Source organism: Cetorhinus maximus, chromosome 31, assembly GCF_964194155.1.
Source record: "Cetorhinus maximus chromosome 31, sCetMax3.hap1.1, whole genome shotgun sequence".
NCBI lineage: Eukaryota > Metazoa > Chordata > Chondrichthyes > Lamniformes > Cetorhinidae > Cetorhinus > Cetorhinus maximus.
Window position 1 is genome coordinate 20,310,538 of NC_135909.1, and position 21,481 is coordinate 20,332,018.

General features: G+C 44.1%; 1 protein-coding gene and 2 long non-coding RNA genes across 3 annotated transcripts in view; 2 read left to right on the forward strand and 1 right to left on the reverse strand.

Moving 5' to 3' along the window:
* Positions 1–21,481, reverse strand: part of LOC144670314 (histone H2B-like) — a 1,149,071-nt gene that overhangs the window by 624,358 nt on the left and 503,232 nt on the right. The window lies entirely within an intron of this gene.
* Positions 1–21,481, forward strand: part of LOC144670321 (uncharacterized) — a 132,024-nt gene that overhangs the window by 94,735 nt on the left and 15,808 nt on the right. The gene's annotated exons all lie outside the window — the stretch shown is intronic.
* The window catches only part of LOC144670320 (uncharacterized), a 33,637-nt gene continuing 14,820 nt past the window's right edge, over positions 2,665–21,481 (forward strand). Inside the window, exon 1 of the long non-coding RNA XR_013573856.1 lies at positions 2,665–2,798. This is a non-coding gene — a long non-coding RNA (uncharacterized LOC144670320). The remainder of the gene's footprint in view (positions 2,799–21,481) is intronic.

A 21,481-nucleotide genomic window follows, 5' to 3' on the forward strand; every position in this document is an offset into this window, starting at 1 on the left:
TAACTTTTTCTGCGTGGTGTTGTTCAATGGCATCAAGGGCGGAGATGTGTCACCGATCCCTCGGCCACAGTTTTGTTTTTTGCAGTTTCTAGTAAGGGAGAACCAGTTGCAGACATGGGCGACAAAGTATGTGAATATCTTTATCTTGTTTTCGGAGAAGGCACTAAAACATTCACCACTGTCAGCAGCGCAGGACTTTACCAAATTCTGGATAAAATTGACTGTCCATCAAATCTCCTCCATCCTTTCATTACAACATGCACTGTACTGTACAGTTTGACGGTACCACTTCCAACAGCTTCAGGGTGAAGAATGGAGTGAAATGAAGAATGGGTTGTTTCCTTGCCCCACTTTGTTTAGTATTTAATTTTCTCATGATCCTGCCCTTTGCCATCCCTGCAGGTTTCCTGCATAACAGGTCAGATAGCAAACCGTTAAATTGTCCCAGTTGAAAGTGAAGGCAAAGATACAGCAGGTCTTGATCAGAGAACTCCTCTATCTGATGATACCACACTCATCGCCAACAGGGATTCTCAGCTACAAAGAATCATGGATTGTACTTCCCATGCCTGTAACTTGTTCTCCCCAGAATACTTATGGTAGAATGTATAATATGAGGAATAAGTGTCCCGTGGTGCAGCACAGGAGCGTCACTGCTTCTCTGGGTTCGAGTCCCACCCTAGGACTTGATGGCCAAACAGGTTGATCATCAATCTGTAAATCATTCCAATACGCCTATGGCATGCAGGAAGAGATGGAGAGTCTCCTGGTTGGCAATGCTTGGTGCAGAGTTGTGCACCTCAATTTCTTGCCACGAGCGCCCTGATTCAGGGGGAAAACAAGCTAGCCATAGAAACAGATGTAAGCACTTGTTTTGTCTTCCCCAGACGCCACTGGGCATGGGAAGAGAAATGAGGGAAGAACAAGTATAAAATGGGGATATCAAGTCAGATAATAATGCAGCTTCAGGCCAATGGCTTCTGATGAAACAATTCATACATTACTTTCGGATGGCAGCTGTTCATCCGTCTGCCATTCACATCATCATCAGACAAATCTTTCATTTCTTTACTTGTCTCTTTACTACTCTCTTTAGCCTTGCACCAGCAACTCGCTTATATTTTAAACTGTCCTGCCCTCCACGCTACTTTAGAAATGATAAGACAACAGGTTATACCGGATATTGTAATGAATGACGACCCACAATAAATTAATAATATGACAATGAATGAACAGCTAGCAATAAGTGACCACAAAATGTTAGTGGTAGACATTCAATTCGAGTCTAAAGTTCACACACATGTCACAGTTTTCACCTTAAGTAAGGCCGATAAGGACGGAATGAGTGGTAATCTGAACACGTTAAATCCCAATCAGCATGCAAAACAAGACAGGGAACAATCGGAGGCTCTCAAAGAAGTATTTAGTGCAATATGTATCTATACAATCCCGAAACGAACGAATACAAACGAAACTACACTTTAACAGTTCATGGTGATATTTGGGGACGGGATTCCATGTTTTTAACCAGTGATTAAGAAATCATGGTGATGTCTGTCCGAATAATTATTAACTGCGTCTTTGTGAAAATGTTGTCTCCGTTTTGCTGACGTTCTTGTATTTCTGAATGATACTTGTTACAGGGAGGACGCTGCTGTTCAAATAAACATGGTGAATTACTGTCAGATCGTGTAGATCTGACATTTTCTGACAAATATGTATAAACTGCACTATACTGTTTCCATCTAAGGGAATAAATTTTACTTTACAGATAATCCTCAAGTGCAGGAGAACAGAAGAAGGGCAGCTGCCAATGTCAGGTCTTTTGGAGAAAACGGTTGCGAGAAAGTTGAAAGCCTGAGCTGGTGTGTGTTTGCAGCATTTACAGTTTGTGTCCTTGCGTAAATAAAAACAATTTGAGATTGCAGATTGAAGTGTTGACTGGGCGTAATAAACTGATACAAATATTCTGTCAATAAAAGTGATTGAGTGTTGCATCAAATGCTATCCTTTGGTGTCAATGGGAATACAAATAGTAGAGAATGGTTTTGATCCAGTGATCTCTGAGCTACAGACCGATCACGACTCAGCTGCACCATTCTGCGAGATAAGGGCTCCAGCGTACAGCCCATGATTGTTTAGTGGTAGCTGGGCAATTTTTTTTTAAGTCAGTAAGTTGTGGTGATTTGGAATGCGCTGCCTGAAAGCCTCGAACTGAATGTCGGCCACTAAAACTTTGTGGTCACTTTTTGCTAGATGTTCATTCATTGTCATATTATTAATAGATTGTGAGTCGTTATTCATTACAATATCTGGTAGAACCTGCTGTCTTGTTGTTTCGAAAGTAGTGTAGAGGGCAGGAAAGTTTAAATGACAAGCGAGTTGGTGATTCAATTGTACATTTAAAAGGGAATTGGAATACAGAAATGACAATAGTTTCAGGCTGATCTGAAATGATCAGAGGAATGGGACAGGGCCCAGACTCTGAGTCGAATGGCCTCTGTCTGAGTTGTTGTTGAATGAAATGGCGGACAGAAATAACCAGAATGCTCAGCGGCTCGGAAAGCGGCCTCTCGCCATCAGAAAGGCCACATAGCGCAGGCGTAGAAAAGTCCCGCCCCCCCTGGAGGTGCCTGCTTGCGTGGAGCATGCGCATTGTGGCTCCTGGAAGCTGAGCCGGGGGTGACCGAGTCTCAGCGGCTCTCAGAGCCCGAATCGGAGCCGCCAGGATCGGCAGACGTGCGGCGAGAGACCTGGGCGGGCGGCACCATGAAGCCGATGGTTGTTGCAGACTGAAGGTCAGTGAGATGAAACATTGAGCTCAACAATTTCAGACCGTAAACTCCGTTCTTCATTTTGTTTCCTTTGCTTGTTTCGTTTTATTTTTTCAGTTCGCAGCTCAGCTGCTCCAGGCACAGGTTTTGTTTCTTTGCTTCTTTTCTTGCCCCATCTCCATTCCCTTTGGCCCTGGAGACTAACTTTTCTGCCACTCAACCTCTCCTGTCTTCCACCCGGTCACAAACCTTCCTTTTGTCCTTGTCCCACACACCCCTGGTTTCGAACCTATTCCATCTCTCACTTTTCCCAGTCCTGGTGAAAGGTCACAGCTGAAACACTAACTCTGTTTTTCTCAGGACACAGATGCTGCCTAATCTGCTGAGTTTTCATTTCCAACATTTTCTGTTTTAATTTAAGATTTCCATCATCGCTTCCGTATTCTGCTTTTTGATGAGCACAGAGCTGAACCCCGTCAGAGTCAACACCTTCAGAAGAGAGAGTGGAGAGATGGTGCCGGAGGGAGGGCTTTGGATTTCTGGGGCATTGGTACTGGTTCTGGGGAAGGTGGGATCTGTACAAACCAGACAGTCTACACCTGAATAGGACTAGGACGAGTGTCCTTTAAGGGTGATTTGCTAGTGTTGTTGGGGAGGGTTTTAACTAGGTTGGCGGGAGGATGGGAACCTGAAGGCAGATTCAGGTCGGACAAATTCAGAGCAGAGAGCGGGAGACAGCAAATTAGCGAGTGTCTCTGAAAGACAGAAGAAACAAAGGTTAAATGCACAGGGATTTGGCAAAGTTAAAAGGTATTTATTTAAATGCAAGGAATTTAGCAAAAAAGCCAATGAGCTGAGGGAAAAGATAGTCATGTGGCAGCATGATATCATTGCTATAATGGAGACTTGACTTAAAGAGGGCAAAAAATGGCAGCCCAACATCCCTGGACATAGAGTTTTCAGGCAGGGTAGAGAGGTGCCTAAAAAGGTGTGGTGGGGTAGCATTACTGATTAAATAATCAATTACTGCTGTGTGGAGGGATGAAATATAAAATGATTCATCAAATCGTGCTTGCATATGAGCAGGAGAGAGACCTCATCCAGAGTGAGGCACAGCCAGAGTGAGTGTGGGTATTGGCAATTTGGTGCACAGTGGGAATTCGGTGCAGAGTGGAAGAGGTGTTCTTGCATTTTTTCTTTGCTTTCCAACTTCTTAAATCTTCAGAGAGTGGTCTTGCCCTGCTGCAGCAGTAGAGGCTACAAGGGAGAGGAGTGACTGGTAAGTAGTGGGTAAGGTCAGGTAAGTATTTACTACTTTTATCACTTACAGTTTAAGGTCTTTTTGTGGTTTATAGTTTGTATATTCTGTAGTAACGAGGATCAGGAAAGAAGGGCCCTAGAGTAATTGATTTAAAAGGCTTAATTTAAAGGGATAAGTCATGGCAGGAGAGCTCAAAGTCATGGTGTGCTCCTCGTGCTCCATGTGGGAAGCCGGGAACATTTCTAGTGCCCGGGACCAGCATGTGTGCAGGAAGTGTGTCCAGCTGCAGCTCCTGGAAGCTCGGGTTTCAGAGCTGGAATGGCGGCTGGGGACACTGTGGAGCATCTGCGAGTCTGAGAGCATCGTGGATAGCACGTTTATAGAGGGGGTCACACCGCAGCTGAAGGGACTTGAGAAAGGAAGGTAATTGGTGACCACCAGGCAGTCCAAGAGAAACAGGCAGGTAGTTCAGGAGTCCCCTGGGGTCTTGCTTGCAAATCCATTTTGGAGGCTGTTGAGGGTGCTGGTCCCTTCAGGGAGTGCAGACAGAGCTTAGTTTCTGGCACCACAAGCAGCCTGCCTGTACAGGAGGGGAGAAAGAGAGGAAGAGCAAAAGTAATAGGGGATACTATTGTCAAGGGAACAGATAGGCGTTACTGTGGCCGTCAGCGTGACTCCAGGATGGTGTGTTGCCTCCCTGGTGCCAGGGTCCGGGATGTCACTGAATGGCTGCAGGGCATCCTGAAGGGGGGCGGTGATAAGGCAGAGTTCATGGTACATGTTGGTACCAATGACATAGGTAGAAAGAGGGATGAGGCCTCGCATCAAGAATTCAGGGAGTTAGGCAGTAGACTGAAAATCAGGACCTCTCGGGTTGTAATCTCTGGATTACTCCCAGTGCCACGTGCTAGCAAGCACAGAAATAGGAGAATAACGCAGATGAATACGTGGCTTAAGAGTTGGTGCAGGAGGGAGGCTTTTAGATTCCTGGATCATTGGGACTGTTTCTGAGGAAGGTGGGACCTGTACAAGTGGGACAGTCTACATCTGAATCTGAGTGGGACTAACATCCTTGCGGGCGGGTTTGCTAGTGCCGTTGGGAGGAGTTTGAACTAATTCAGCAGGGGGAGGGGACACAGAACATTAGCAGAATAGGGACACATCATATTACAGTAAAACAATCAAGTCAGAGGGAATACAGCTGCATTAAGTTTCAGCGGAGTAAGGCAAGGCTGGATGGCCTTACTTTAATGCCAGGAGTATTACAGGTAAAACGGATGAGTTAAGGGTGAGAATTGACACATGGAATTGTGATATAATAGTCATCACTGAGACGTAGTTGAGAGAGGGGCAGGATTTGCAGCTCAACATTTCAGGATATAGAATCTTCAGGCGAGATGGGGAGGGGGTAAAAGAGGCGGAGGCATTGCATTATTAGTTAAGGAGTCAGTTAATGCAGTAAGGAGAGATGATATCTTGGAGGGGACATCAAATGAAGCTTTATGGGCAGAGCTTAGGAATAAAAAAGGGGCAGCCACATTGTTAGGTGTTTATTATAAACCCCCAGATAGTCAGCGGGAAATTGAGGAGCAAATATGTGCACAATTTGTGGAGATGTGTAAAAACAATAACAATAGGATAATTATATTAGGTGATTTCAACTTTCCCAACATTAATTGGGATAAACATAGTGTTAAGTGGAGGGATTTCTTGAAATGTGCACAGGAGAACTTTTTAGGTCAATATGTTGAGGGTCCAACAAGGGACGGTGCATTGCTGGACCAAATTCTGAGGAATGAAGCTGGACAGGTGGCTGAGGTGGTGGTGGGGAGCATTTTAGTGATAACGATCACAACATGGTACAATTTAAGCTTGTTATGGACAAAAAAGTAGACGAGTTGCAAAAAAAAAAAATGTTTTGGATTGGGGTAGAGTTGATTTTAGTAAAATAAGGCGGGTCTCGCCAAGGTAGACTGGGAACAGCTACTTGTGGAGAAATCAACAGAAGAGCAGTGGGGGGCGTTGAAAACGGAAATTGGGAGGCGACACGCTCAACATGTTCCCTCTAGGGTGACAGGAAGGAGTAACAAGCCCAGAGAACCATGGATGACCAGAGATATTCAGGATACGATGAGAAGGAAAAGAGAGGCTTTTAGCAGGTACAAGGGGAGCAAATCAGCAGAGGCATTAGTGGAGTACATAAAGTGCAGGGTGGAGCTTAAGAAAACAATTAGCACAGCTAATTGTGGCATATAAGGGGCATATGAGAAAGCTCTGGCTAGTTAAAGTAGGGAAAATCCCAAGATATTCTATAAGTATATCAATGGGAAGAGGATAACCAGGGAAAGAGTAGGGCCTATTAGGGACCAAGGGGGAAATCTATGGATGGAGCCAGAGGAGATCAGTAGAGTGTTGAACGAATTCTTCACATCCGTCTTCACCCAAGAGAATGAGGATGAAGGTATGGAACTCAGGGAGAGAGACTGCGAGGTTCTTGAGCAAGTTGATATAGGGAGTGACAAGGTATTGTAGGTGTTGGCAGGTTTAAAAGTGGACAAATCTCCAGGTCTGGATGATTTGCGTCCCAGACTGCTGAGGGAGGCAAGGGAGGAGATTGCAGGGACTCTGATCCAAATTTTCAATTCCTCTCTGGCCACAGGGGAGGTGCCAGAGGACAGGAGAACAGCTAATCTGGTTCCGCTATTTAAGAAGGGTTGTAGAGATAAGCCAGGGAACTGCAGGCCAGTGAGTCTCACGTCAGTAGTAGGGAAAATATTGGACAAAATTCTGAAGGAGAGAATCTATCTCCACTTGGAGAGGCAAGGTTTGATCAGGGATAGTCAGCATGGCTTTGTCAGAGGGAGGTCATGCCTAACAAATTTGATTGAATTTCTTGAGGAGGTGACCAGGTGTGTAGATGAGGGTAGTGCAGTTGATGTAGTTTATATGGATTTCAGCAAAGCCCTTGACAAGGTCCCACATGGGAGACTTATAAAGAGAGCAAATGCACATGGGATACAGGGTAATTTGATGAGGTGGATTCACAATTGGATTAGTTGTAGGAGACAGAGGGTGATGACAGAAGGCTGCTTTAGTGACTGGAAGCCCGTGTCCAGTGGCATACCACAGGGATCTGTGCTGGGTCCCCTATTATACATAATTTATATAAACGACATAGATGACCATGTGGGGGATAGGATTAGTAAGTTTTCGGATGACACAAAGATTGGCCGGATGGTTAACAGTGAGGTTGAGTGTCTTGGGCTACAGGAAGATATAGATGGGATGGTCAAATGGGCAGATAAGTGGCAGATGGAATTTAACCCTGAAAACTGTGAGGTGATACACTTTGGAAGGAGTAATTTGACAAGGAAGCATTCAATGAATAGCATGACACGAGGACGTTCTGAGGAACAAAGGGACCATGGCGTGTGTGTCCATAGATCTCTGAAGGTGGAGGGGTATGTTAATGGGGTGGTGAAAAAGGCATTTGGGACACTTGCCTTTATCAATCGAGGCATAGATTACAAAAGTAGGGAGCTCATGTTGGAGTTGTATAGAACCTTGGTGAGGCCACAGCTGGAGTACTGTGTGCAGTTCTGGTCGCCACATTATAGGAAGGATGTGATTGCATTGGAGGGGGAGCAGAGGAGATTCACCAGGATGTTGCCTGGGATGAAACGTTTAAGTTATGAAGAGAGGTTGGATAGACTTGGGTTGTTTTCATTGGAGCAGAGAAGACTGAGAGGCGACCTGATCAAGGTGTGCAAGTTTATGAGGGGCATGGATAGGGTGGATAGGGAGCAGCTGTTCCCCTTTGTTGAAGGATCAGTCACGAGGGGACACAAGTTCAAGGTGAGGGGCAGGAGGTTTAGGGGCGATGTGAGGATAAGGTTTTTTTACCCAGAGGTTGGTTACGGTCTGGAATGCACTGACTGGGAGGGTGGTGCAGGCGGGTTGCCTCACATCCTTTAAAAAGTACCTGGATGAGCACTTGGCACATCACAACATTAAAGGCTATGGGCCAGGTGCTGGTAAATGGGATTAGGTAGGTAGGTCAGGTGTTTCTCACATGTTGGTGCAGACTCGATTGGATGAAGGGCCTCTTCTGCACTGTGTGATTCTGTGAAATCATGCTATATGTGTTAAGCTCAGAAATATGAAAGGGGGCAGCCACACTACTGGGAATGTACTATAGGTCCACAAATAGTGAGATGGAGATAGAAGAGCAAATATGTCGGAACATTTCTGAGTGCAAAAACAGTAAGGTAATAATAGTTGGGGACTTCAACTACCCGAATATCAGTTAGGTTACAAACAGTGTAATAGGCACAGAGGACATAAAATTCTTCAACTGCATTGAATAGAACATGTTTAGTCGGCATGTAACAAGACCAGTGAAAGGGAGTGAAATTCTAGATTTAGCCATAGGAAATGAAGCTGGGCAAGTGGATGAAGTTGCAGTGATTGACCATTTTGGCTAGAGTGACCATATTACAGTTAGATTTAGCATAATTATGGAAAAGGATAAAGATAGAACAGGAGTAAAAGTTCTTAATTGGGGAAAGACAAATTTTATGAAGCTGAGAGGTGATCTGGAGAGTGTGGACTAGTTACAGATCTTAATGAGCAAGAGAATAACTAAGGAAAGAGTAGGGCCTATCAGAGATGTATATGGTAACTTGTGCGTTGATGCTGAAGATGTAGGCAGGATTCTTAATGAGTACTTTGTCTCTGTCCTCACGAAGGAGAGGGATGTTCTGGAGGTTTTGACATCCTTGAAGTTGGATAAATAACCAGGGCCAGATGGGTTGTATCCCAGGCTGTTAAAGGAAGCCAGGACGGAAATAGCGAATGCTCTGAGGACAGTTTTCCATTTCTCCCTAGATACATTCGAGGTACCAGAGGATTGGAGGTCTGTGAACATTGCACTGTTATTTAAAAAGGGCGCAAGGGATAGGCCAAATGATTATAGGCCAGCCAGCCTGACTTCAGTGGTTGGAAAATAATTAGAATCAATCCTGAGATACAGGATAAACTCTCGCTTAGAAAGGAATGTATTAATCAGAGAGAGTTAGCATGCTTTTGTTAGGAGAAGGTCGTGTCTTACTAATTTAATCAATGCTTTTGAAGAAGTAACAAGGATGACTGTGGGTAAAGGAAGCATATTGAATGCTTTCTTTTATTGGATGAGGCATTGGATACAAAAGCAGGCATGTAATGCTGGAATTGTATAAAATACTGGTTAGGCCACAGCTGGCATTTTGTGTACAATTCTGGTCACTATGTTGCAGGAAGTATACAATTCCTCCAGAGACCGCACAGAGGAGACTTACAAGAATATTGCCAGGGCTTGAAAATTGCAGCTATGAGGAAAGATTGGATAGACTGGGGTTGTTTTCCTGAGGAGGCTGAGGATGACCTGATTGAGGTGTACAAGATTGAGGAGTTTTTTGTATATTAATTCATGGGATGTGGGCTTTGCTGGCTGGGCCAGCATTTGTTGCCCATCCCCATTTGCCCTCGAAAAGGTGGTGGTGACCTGCCTTCTTGAACCACTGCCGTCCATGTGGTGTATGTAGACCCACAGTGCTGTTAGGAAGGGAGTTCCAGGATTTTGACCCAGCGACAGTGAAGGAGTCTAGACAGAGTAGACAGGGATGCTCGGTTTCCCCAAGCAGAGAGGCTAATTACAAGGGGACAGAGTTTTAAGGTGATTGGTTGAAGGATTGGAGGGGACATGAGGAAAGATTTCTTCACCCAGAGGGTGGTGGATGTTTGGAATTTGATGCCTGGTTTGGTGGTGGAGGCAGAAGCCCTCAGCTCATTTTAAAGGTACCTGGATCTGCACCTAAAGTGCTGTAACCTGCAAGGATCCGGACCGGGTGCTGGAAGGTGGGATTAGAATGGGCAGCGACTTTTTTTTCTTTTCGCCCAGCCCAGGCACTAAAGGCTGAGTGGCTTCTTTCTGTGGTGTAACTTTCCTATAGTTCTATTGTTCTATGGAGTCAACACCTTCAGGAGAGGATAGTGGAAGCAGTGAGTGTAGAACTGAACCCAGCCAGAGTCAGCACCTTCAGGAGAGGAGAGAAAAGTCGATGAAAAGGAAAATAGCTGGAGTTGGTGCGATGGGGGTTTGGATTTCTGCACTGGGAGGAGGAAGTGTGTGTGGGACATGGTTTTACAGCTTTGGGGGAACAAGAGAGGAAAGAATGTTCCAGAGAAATTAAATTATTCTGAATTTCTATCCTGTGCTTAATGATTTTTAAACTCCTTTTACAGGGTAGAAGGGGAGCATCTGCAGACAGAACATTCATTCCTCAGAACCTGAATATGATAGGTCTTTGAATGTGGAATGAGAAATATTTGTCTGTTCTCTCTGTGGGAAAAGATTTCATACATCAGTGTGACTGGAGAAGCACCGAGACACACACACCCCCCCCGAGTGAGAGTGTTCCAGTGCACTGACTGTGGAAGGAGCTTTAACCAGTTACACAGCTTGAAAAAGGATCTCACAATTCACAGTGGGGAGAAACCATACACACGTGTGCATGGACAAGGCTTCATTTGAATGTCCAACCTGGAGAGACACAAGGGCTCCTGCACTGCGGAGAAACCGTGGAAATGTGGGGACTGTGGGAAGAGATTCAGATCTCCATCCCTACTGGAAACTCATCGACGCAGTCACACTGGGGAGAGACCATTCATCTGCTCCGAGTGTGGGAAGGGATTCACTCACTCATCTGGCCTGCTGAAACACCAGCGAAGTCACACTCTGGACCGGCCTTACACCTGTTCCCTGTGTCAGAAAGGATTCACAACGACATCCAATCTATCCGCACACCAGCGAGTTCACACTGGGGAGAGGCCGTTCACCTGCTCCGTGTGTCAGAAAGGTTTCAAAACTACATCCAACCTATTGACACACCAGCGGGTTCACACTGGGGAGAGGCCGTTCACCTGCTCCAGGTGTGGGAAGGGATTCACTCAGTCATCCCAGCTCATTGAACATCAACTTGTTCACACTGACCAGAGACCGTTTCAGTGCCCTGTGTGTGAGAAGAGCTTTAAAAGCACAAAGCAGCTGCTGGAACACCAACACACTCACAGTGGGGAGAGGCCATTCCCCTGCTCCGTGTGTGGGAAAGCATTTCCTCGGTTATTCCATCTGCGGCAACACCAAGTAGTTCACACTGAGCAGAGGCCTTTTCAATGCCCTGACTGTGAGAAGAGCTTTAAAAGCTGCAATAATCTGCGGAAACACCAACGCACTCACTCAGGAGAGAGGCCGTTCACCTGCTCTGTGTGTGAGAAGACATTTAATTGTTCATCCAACCTATTGACACACCAGCGAATTCACACTGGGGAGAGGCCATTCATCTGCTCTGTGTGTGGGAAATGATTCACTCGGCCATCGAACCTCACTGAACATCAACTAGTTCACACTGAGCAGAGACCTTTTCAATGTCCGAACTGTGAGAAGAGCTTTAAAAGCAGCAATGATCTGCGGAAGCACCAACGCATTCACTCTGGGCAGAGGCCGTTCCCCTGCTCTGTGTGTGGGAAGGGATTCACTCGGTCATCCAATCTGCTGCAACATCAGCGAGTTCACATGTGACTGCAGGGGTTGGATTCTGCTGTCAATGCTGCTGTTAATCACATCCAGGACTGAACCATGTTCATTCTGACAGTCAGAGTTTAATTGTCCTGTGGTTAATAACCCCTATAATGGGCCTGGAGTTTAATATTTTGAGATTGATTCCATAATTCATCCAGTTTTAAATACATTATGTTGAGTCCTTAATTTCTCCAAGTTAAGTGGAGACTAATTGATGTCCTGTTACTGACTGTTCTATATTTGGGTCTTTCCCACTTTATAACTCGATTATTTCAGTTATCATCCCTTCAATTACTCTCAGGGACAAGTCTCAGCTCCCCGTACCTTCCAGAGTGCCTGTCCTAGCCTTGGTATTCAGGAAAGGTATCAGTAACATTCCCGGGAGCACTAAACACAAAATCCAGTCTGTTAATTACTTTCAGCTACTGGACATAGTGTGTGTCCTACAGCATCTCTCTCACCTTCAATGTGTGAATAAAGCATCACACCTATAAACCTGGTTTCAATTTAAATTCACTCAGGGAATGTATTTAACAAGAACCTTTCGGTCGATGAGACTCTGAAGTTACTGCCATTATAAACCTGTAGCAATTTATTTCAATCATTTCATGTTTAATATTGAATTGGGATTCATTTTGTGGCAATTTTTAGATGTCTGGATCAATCAGTATTTCTGTTGCAAACGATTCAGCCTTTTCCAAACACTCGGAATAAGGTGATGGTGATATCACAAAAAGAGATAAGTGGAGCTTGAAGTCAGCACCTGACTCACACCAGGTTGAGTCTGATTTCCTTCCACTCTGATTAATGTTGTTCTTAATTGCCATCAGCTTCACAGACCCAGATTGGAAATGACTGGAGGCATTACAAACATAGCAACTGATAAAATAGGAGCAGGAATCGGCCATTCGGCCCCTCGAGCCTGCTTCCCCCATTCAAAAAGATCATGGCTGATGTTATTCTGGCCTCAACTCCCACTTTCCTCCCTGCCTCCTATACTCTTTAACTTCTTTTTCAATCAAGAATCGATCTAACTTTGCCTTAAAATGTTCAATGGCTCTGCCTCCAGCTTAACTCCAGGGAGAGACAGAGAAAGGCATCTAAAAACAGGACAGGTCTGCTGTAAAATCACCAGGCATTTAAAAGTGCCGTGCCTTCAGAACAGAAGAACCTTCTCTGCTCCCTGTAAACCTGATCCCAGCTACTAAGCTCACATGTTTACGTAACCTCCGGCAATTCCACTGTGGAAGCCATTGCAGCTGCCAAGACAATTCTATAACTTAAAAACCTTCATTTCAGACAGCACAACATCTCGACTTCAAAATATATCAGGCCTGCACTGAGTATGGACTAAAATGATCCAATTTTATAAGTACTGTTCTATCTTCATTTGTATCTAATCCACATGTGTATGGGTTAGCAACTTTATCTATTCTTCAGTAAATTCCAGAGCAATAGAGTAAAATAAACTAATCATTTTTTTTTTAAGGAAAAAGGCTTTTTCACTGGCTTATTTACAATTGAATTTCTCACTCCATGGGTAAGGAAATATACACAACATACGGATATATTGTTCATGGGTGACTTCAGGGAAACACCTTGAAAGCATCCGTGACATTATTAATAACATCCATAGACATTCCACTGTCAACTACTTTAGTAACCTCTACCAAAAATCAATCCTATTTATCAGGAATGATCTCCCCTTTACAAATCCATGTTGGCTTTCTCTGAACAGCTGAAAAACTTCGAGGCGTTCAGACTCCCTATTCTTCATAGTGAACTCTCGGAATTTCCTGACAACAGGGCTTAGTCGAACAGGCCGACAATTCCCTGGTTTCCCTCTGACTCCTTTCTTAAATGTTGGAATGACAGGCAATATTTTCCAATCTGAGGGAATGGTCCCCAAGTGGAGAGAAGTTTGAACACTTCTGTTCTCAACTCCTTCCTTTAATTCCCTGCAATGAAACAATCTCCTCTTGGAGTTTTGTCACTCGTTAGTGCCATTAGTTTCTTCATTACTATTATCTTGCTTATGTGAACTTTGTTGAGTCCTTCTTCCTGATTCAATAATAGATTCCTTGGAATACCTGAAATGCTGACTCTTCCTCTATTACAAATACTGAAACAATGTCTGAAACTTCCTTATTTTCATTGACAACAGCACTGCTAACAGTTTTCAATTGGCCCACATGCTCTGATCATTCTCCTTCTCCTAATATAATTGTAAAAGTTTGTGTGTTGATTTTGAAATCTATTACATTTTTATCGTACTGTGTTTTTGGAGTTTGTTATCTGCTTTGTCCCCATTTCCTGCTCTTTGTATCTTTCCTATTCACCAGGATCTCTCCTTTCTTTATAGTTATGTTTGCAGAGTTTCATGTTGTTTCTTGCCTCCTTCCTTGTCCATGGCTGTCTTTTTAGGCAAATAGATCTCTCGAAGGTTAATGGTAGAAGCTGGCTCTGCACCATGTTAAAGTATTTGTGAACAGTTCCTCATCACCATTTTGTCTTTTTCCTCATGAACAGATTTGTCCAGTTTACTGTGGACAATCTCTGTCTCATTCCCATTGAAATCAGCCTCAGTGAAAATGAGAAACTTACTAGCTGTTTCATGCTTCTTCCTTTCAAGCATTGAGTTGAACTCGATCATATGATCATCACTGGCTAAGTGCTCATGCACTCTCATGGGGAGGTGGTGGAATAGTGGTAATGTCACTGGGCTAGTAATCCAGAGACCCAGTCTAATTCCCTGGGGGCATGGGTTCATATCCCCCATGGCAGCTGGTGGAATTTAAATTCATTTAATTAAATCGGGATTTTTAAAAAGTAGAGTGACCATGAATCGATTGTTGTAAAAACCCATCTGGTTCACTCATACCCGTTAGGGAAGGAAATCTGCCGGGCCTGGCCTGGCCTGCACCTGACTGCAGACCAACAGCGATGCTGTTGACTCCCAGCAAACTACTCAGTTGATGAAACTGTTAAAAAGCAAAAAAAAGGAATGAAACTGGATGGACCACCCGGCATCGAACCTAGGTGCCGGAAATTATAATGGAAAACCCAGTCCTAAACCCTCCAAATGCTTCCTTACTAACATCTGGGGGCTTGTGCCAAAGTTGGGAGAGATGTCCCACAGTATAGTCAAGCCACAGCCTGATATTGTCAGGCTCACGGAATTATACATGACAGACAATGTCCCAGACACCGTCATCACCATCCCTGGGTATGTCCTGTCACCAGTGGTGGTGCCACTGTGCTATACAGGTGGGAGGGAGTTGCCCTGGGAGTCCTTAACTTCGACTCGGGAGCCCATGAAGTCTCTTGGCATCAGGCCAAAAATGGGCAAGCAAACCACCTGATGATTACCACTTGTGTCAACTGGCACCCCCACCACCACTCCACAACAACCCCATCCCCTCAGCTGATGACTCAGTACTCCTCCATGTTGAACACCATTTGGAGGAAGAATGCTACTGTGCTAAATAGGCTAGATTTTCAACAGATATAGCACCTCAAAACTGGGCATCTGAGGTGTAGTGTGCCATCAGCAGCAGCAGTATTGTACTCAACCACAAACCATCACCTCATGGCTTGGCACAGTCTCCACCGAACCATTATCATCAAGTTAGGGGATCAATGCTGGAACAAAGAAGAGTGCAGGGGGGCATGCCCAGAGCATCACCAGGTTAACCTGTGTACCTATAATACAGGACTACTTGCAAGCCCAGCAGCATTAGCAGCAAGTGAGAGAGCTAAGCGATGCCACAACCAATGGATCAGCTGTAAGCTCTGCAGTGCTGACACGTCGATGCATGAATGCTGGCTGGCAAATAAAAAACTCTCAGGAGGAGCCGGTTCCACAAATATCCCCATCGCCAATGATGGGGGAACCCAGCACGAGTGCGAAAATAAAGCTGAAGCATTTGCAACAGCCAGAAGTTCCAGGTGGATGATTTATCTCAGCCTCCTCCTATGATCCTCAGCATCTCAGAAGCCAATCTTCAGCCAATCTGATTCACTCCAGGTGATATCAATAAACAGCTGAAGGCACTAGATACTGCAAAGTCTATTGGCCCTGACAACATACCGGCAATAGCACTGAAGGCTTGTGCTCCAGAATTGGCTGCACCCTTAACCAAACTGTTCCAGTAATAACAAGGCTTTGTCTCCCAGTGTGATGTCCGGTAGAGGCAAAAGCGGTAAACGTCTCGGCAAAAGTGGTGCTAAAAGGCACTGGAAAGTCCTCTGAGATAATATCCAGGGAATCACTAAACCTGCCATTCATCACCTCACTCAATGTGAAAATGTTAAACACATCTCCGGCCTCATTTATGAGGAAACTCACAGGGCTCTCAAGGTTTCCTTGGAAAATATCATCTGGGACTTGGTGAACTACAAAGAACATGCTAAACAAAAGACATTTACAGCTACATCACTGGCATCGATCCAGCTATGTGGAAAATTGCCCAGGTTATGTCCTGTCCAGAAAAATCAGGAAAAATCCAATCCGGCCAATTATCACCCCCTCAGTCTATTCTTGATCATCAATAAAGTGATGGAAGGGGTCATGGGCAGTGCTATCAAGTGGCACTTACGCTGCATTAATCTGCTCAGTTTGGGTTCTGCTAGGGTGTCTCAGCTCCTGACCTCATTACAGCATTGGTCCAAACATGGACAAAAGAGCTGAACTCCAGAGGTGAGGTGAGAGTGACTGCACTTGTCACCAAGGCTACATTTGATCGAATGTGGCATCAAGGAGCCCGATCACAACTGATGTCAATGGGAATCAAGATTTAAAAAAAATCTGTCCACTGTTTGATCCCATACCCAGCATAAAAGAAGATGGTTGTGGTTGTCGGAGAACATCTCATCCCCAGGACATTGTTGCTGCAGTTCCACAGGATAGTGTTCTAGGCCCAACCATCTTCAGCTGCTTCATCAATGGCCAATGACCTTCCCTCTATGATAAGGTCAGAAGTGGGATATTCGCTGCTGATTGCATAATGTTCAGCACCATTCGTGAATCCTCAGACACTGAAACAGTCCATGTCCACATGTAGCAAGGCTTGGGCAAGATTCAAGCTTGGGCTGACAAGTGGCAAGTGACAGTCACACCACAGAAGTGCCAGACAATGACTATCTCCATCAAGCGAGAATCTAACCATCTCCCATGACAGTCAATGACATTACGCTTGCTGAATCCCTGACTATCAACATCCTTGGGCGGTGGTGGTGGGGGGGGTTTACCATTGACTAGAAACTGAACTGGATGAGCCATATAAATAATATGGTGACAAAAGCAAGTCAGAGACTTGGAATTCTGTGGCGGGTAAATCACCTCCTGACTCCCCAAAGCCTGTCCACCATTGACAAGGCACAAGTCAGGAGCGTGATGAAATATTGTCCACTTGCCTGGATGAGTACAGCTTGACACGATCCAGATTAAAGCCCACTTGACTGGCACTCCATCCACCACTTTCAACATTCACTTTCTCCACCACCATCCCCAATGGCAGCAGTGTACCATCTACAAGATTCTCCGCAGCAACTCCCAAAAGGCTCTTTCACCAGCAACTTAAAAACCCGCCACCTCTACCACCTAGAGGACAGGAGCAGCAAATGCATGGTAACACCACAACCTGCAAGTTCCCCTCCAAACCACACACCATCCTCACCTGGAATTATATCACCGTTCCTTCACCGTCGCTGGGTCAAAATCCATAAACTGCCTTCCTCAGATCACTGTGGGTGTACCTACACCACATGGGCTGCAGCAGTTCATGAAGGCTGCTCACCATCACCTTCTCAAGGGCAATTAGATAGGGACAACAAATGATGGTCTAGCCAGCGATACTCAGATCCCATGAATGAATTCAAGAAGCCCTTTAGGCTGTTACCTAACTCTGGTCCATTCATCATTGTTAGATCTAATATAATCACCCACTCTTGCTGTTTCTCTGACAGGAATCTATCCCAGACACATTCCAGAATCTCCCCACATTTCCGACAAGTGTTGTTTTCTTATCCCAATATACATGGAAGTTAAAATCCCCCAATGAAACCATTCTTCCTTTGCTACATGCTTGTCTAATCTCAGCATGTATACAAACTGCCACTTCCAGGCTACTGCCAGGAGACATATACACAACTTCAACTAAAGTGTTAAAAATGTTCCATTTCTTAATTCTATCCATAAAGCTTCCACTCCTTGCTGATGTCAGCACATATCCTCTCTTATGATGGAACCAATTTCATCTGCAACAGTTAATGTTATTCTTCTCCCTCTACCATTTTCCCTATCTCCCTGTAGACCTAATTCTCTGGCACATTTAGTTCCCAGTCCTGATGGTCATGGAACCTGATCTCTATAGAAGCAACCACGTCATATCCGTCAAGTTGTATTTGTGTCTGCAATTCATTCAGTTTGTTCCTCAGACTCTGAGCATTTGTATAAAGAATGTTTGTTTGAGCCATTACCCCTATCCTGTCCTTCTGCTCGAACGTTTTATTCACACATTTCCTATCCAACTTCGTGTGATATATCTGCCCGCTAAAGCTGGCTGGTGAGTCCAAAATTAGGACACACACTCACACAATAAGTTTCAGCTACTTTGGACATTTTTTTCACTCCGAGTATTTTGGATCTTTGGAATTGTCTACCCCAGAGAGCTAGGGGTGCTCAGCTACTGTCTGTATTCAAACTGAAATCAATAAGATGTTTGGATAATAACAGACCTGGAGATAGAGTGGGGAGGTGCACTTCATTGAGTTAAGGTAATGGATCCGCTGTACTGTATTCAATGGGGGAACAGCAGGGAAGGGCTGAGTGGCTGACTGCTGCTCCGATTTCTAATGTTCTTATGCTCATCTCTCTGCAATGTGCTTTGCTCTGGGCATTTCTAAAACTTGTTTTCCTTTTCTTTGACAACCGTCTCTGTAACTGAAGCTGTTTGGTCAACTTGCAAATTGATCTTAAATATTTGAATAATTTGCAAGCCATTGCTGCTGATGTGCTGGGTGTATTTCCATATAGCTCACAAACCACTCAGGGGAGGCCAAATCGCAGCCTTGTTAAAAAACATGAAAAAGGCCATTTAGCAAATTAATGGAAGGGCATTAGAGGAAAATAGCTAAACAATGTTATGAAATGAATAAAATTTATAGGTGATTAATCATGTGAGACTAAACTGCAGTAAATAATCTGGGAAGAAAAGGTAGGAAAGGGGGAAAGGGAATGGAATATTTACAGTGTGTTCAGGATTTACCCAGTTGATAGGAAGTCCAGCAAGGCAGTGGTGATGGGTCTGGTCATTGGGGAATAAACCAGAGCAGATATGAGAAGTCAGCTCAGTTCAAATCAATCATCGAACAGAACAACCAGGTTTGAGTAAACGATTGAGAAAAATGTAAAGAAGAAAAGCCAAAAATAGTAAATTACAGTAAAATAGTTCCGGAGGGTTGGGAATATAACTTAGGAAGATAAACCCGAACAGAATATTGATGAACAAAGAGATAGAACAGCAGTGAACAAACAACAACAGGGGAAATACATTCTGCTAGAACAGGAACCAATTATCCAATAGTGAAATTCCCTGGATAAATAAAGGGATCAGGGCAAAACTGAAATTAAAGTAAAAGGCCTGTGCTGAAGGACGTTGACAATAAAGGAGAGGATGATAAATGGACAAATCAAGAGGTTAGACATCTGGTCAAAGAGAAGTTCCAGAATTAAGTTATGAAGGAATATAAAAGCAAATAGGAAAATATCCGATGGACACAGAAACAACAAAGAGCAAATGAGAATATGGAAAGAGTCTCAGAAGGATGCACAAGAAAAAAGCTCAGGTACTGACAGAGTTTAGGGAGAAATATTGGATTGTTACTTGGCCTCAGTTTTTAACCAGGTAAACTGACCATGATTAATGTCATTCCAACTAGATTTCAAGACATCTAACAAAGAAAGGAGGGGAGAGCAGTGAAACATGGAAATGGTAAATCGTTGGAACTAGATGAATTACATCCATGTGTGCTAAAACAGAGAAGGAAGATCCCCCGGGAGAGATGCATTCAGATCTAGACCTCACACCTCAAGGTGCTTAGGATGGGGCGCAGGGCACACTTTCTCCAGACTAATACTGAGTTCAAAGGATTAAACGATGATAATTGATTGTGTAGACTAGCTTTGTACTCACTTTAACTAGAACAGATTAAGAGATGATATTTGGAAATGTTTGAGCTGATTATAGGATTAAATAGGATAGAGAGAAACTAATTCTTCAGGTGGGTGAATCCTGAAGACGGTATTCCCCTAACATTAGAGCGAGGCCCCTCATCTCTGCCACCGCTATATCTCCCTTTCTGATTGTTTCAGTCCCAATTCATTCTCTATCACTATTTCTGCACCTCTTGCTCTCCCCTTTCTCTATAGCCATCTCACTTTCTTGGTCTCTCCTCCTTCTCTCTGCTTTGATTATCATTTTCTCCTCTCATCCACATTCTCCATCTTTTGCCTTCTCTGCCACTATCTCCTTTCTCCCACCTGTCTTTCCATACCTAGTTCACTGTGTCTCATTCTATCTTCTCTTGTTAAGAATCTATCTTCCTCTCTCTCAGTTACATTTATTTTCTTCTTCACACTCTGTAATCCTCTGTCTTCACTCTGTCTTGTTTTATTTCACTCTGTTCCTACCCCCCCCACCCCCTCTCTCTGTCACTCTCTCTCTCTTCCCATGTCAACCTTATAAATTGTCAAAATTGCTCATGCATCAGGTCAGGTTCCACATGAACCCACCCTGTGCTCCAAGCACATTATATGTGATGAGCTCAGCTTCTCCATTCCCTGTTTTTAATGAGCTGGCCTGGATGTTCCAGGCTCCGTCGTGGCTTCAAGAACTGCAACATTTTGCTAAAAGCCAGAGGAACATTTGCTTTTGATTCCAATGTTTGCTGCACCTTCTGCCTCCCCATCTCCTAGATTCAATTCATGACATCATCACTAGGCGATATAGCCACCAGCTTATGTAAATGTGCTGCCTGGGGAATGTAAAAACACAGGACACAGTCTTATATTATGGGTCAGCCATTATGGACTAAGATTAAAATAAATTTCTTCACTGAAAGGGTTGTGAATCTTTGGCATTTCTTATCCCAGGCATTGAGCATATTCAAGAGATAATTTGACAGATGTTTGGATACCAAGGTGATAAAGGGATATGGGGGTAGGTCACGAAGATGGAGATAAGGTAAAATGTTGGCCATTATCATACTGATTGGCAGCACAGGCTCTGGAGTAGTCTACTCCTGCTCTGATTTCTGATGTTTTCTTCATGTCCACATGCCTGTGATGTGTTTTGTTTGGTATATCTGATTAACCTTGTTTTTTTTTTTTCTTTATTTTTGTCTGGCTATCTGTACAATTGAATGAGTTTATTCAGTTTGCAAACTCATCTGAAACATTTGAATAGCTGGCAGGGAGTTGATCCTGATCTGTGGAGCTTATCTCCATACAGTACACAGGGTGAAGCACAAGGAAGAGTGAAGACCATCCAGGTTCAATAACACAAAAAATACCATTCTACAGGATAGATAATATTGGAAAGGCATTGGAGGGAAATACTTAAACAAAGCTATGGAATGAGTAAAATTCAGAGCATAAAATTCATGGGAGATTTCAAAGCAAGTGTTTTGTCAGGAAGATGATGGGAAAGTTGAAAACTGGAATTGGGTAGTTACCCTGCGTTCAGGCTGCATTTCTTCCCCAGAACCTCGGAAGCCCAACAAGAGATGAATCACTGCTGCATCTAGGAGTTTAAAATGAAGCAGAAC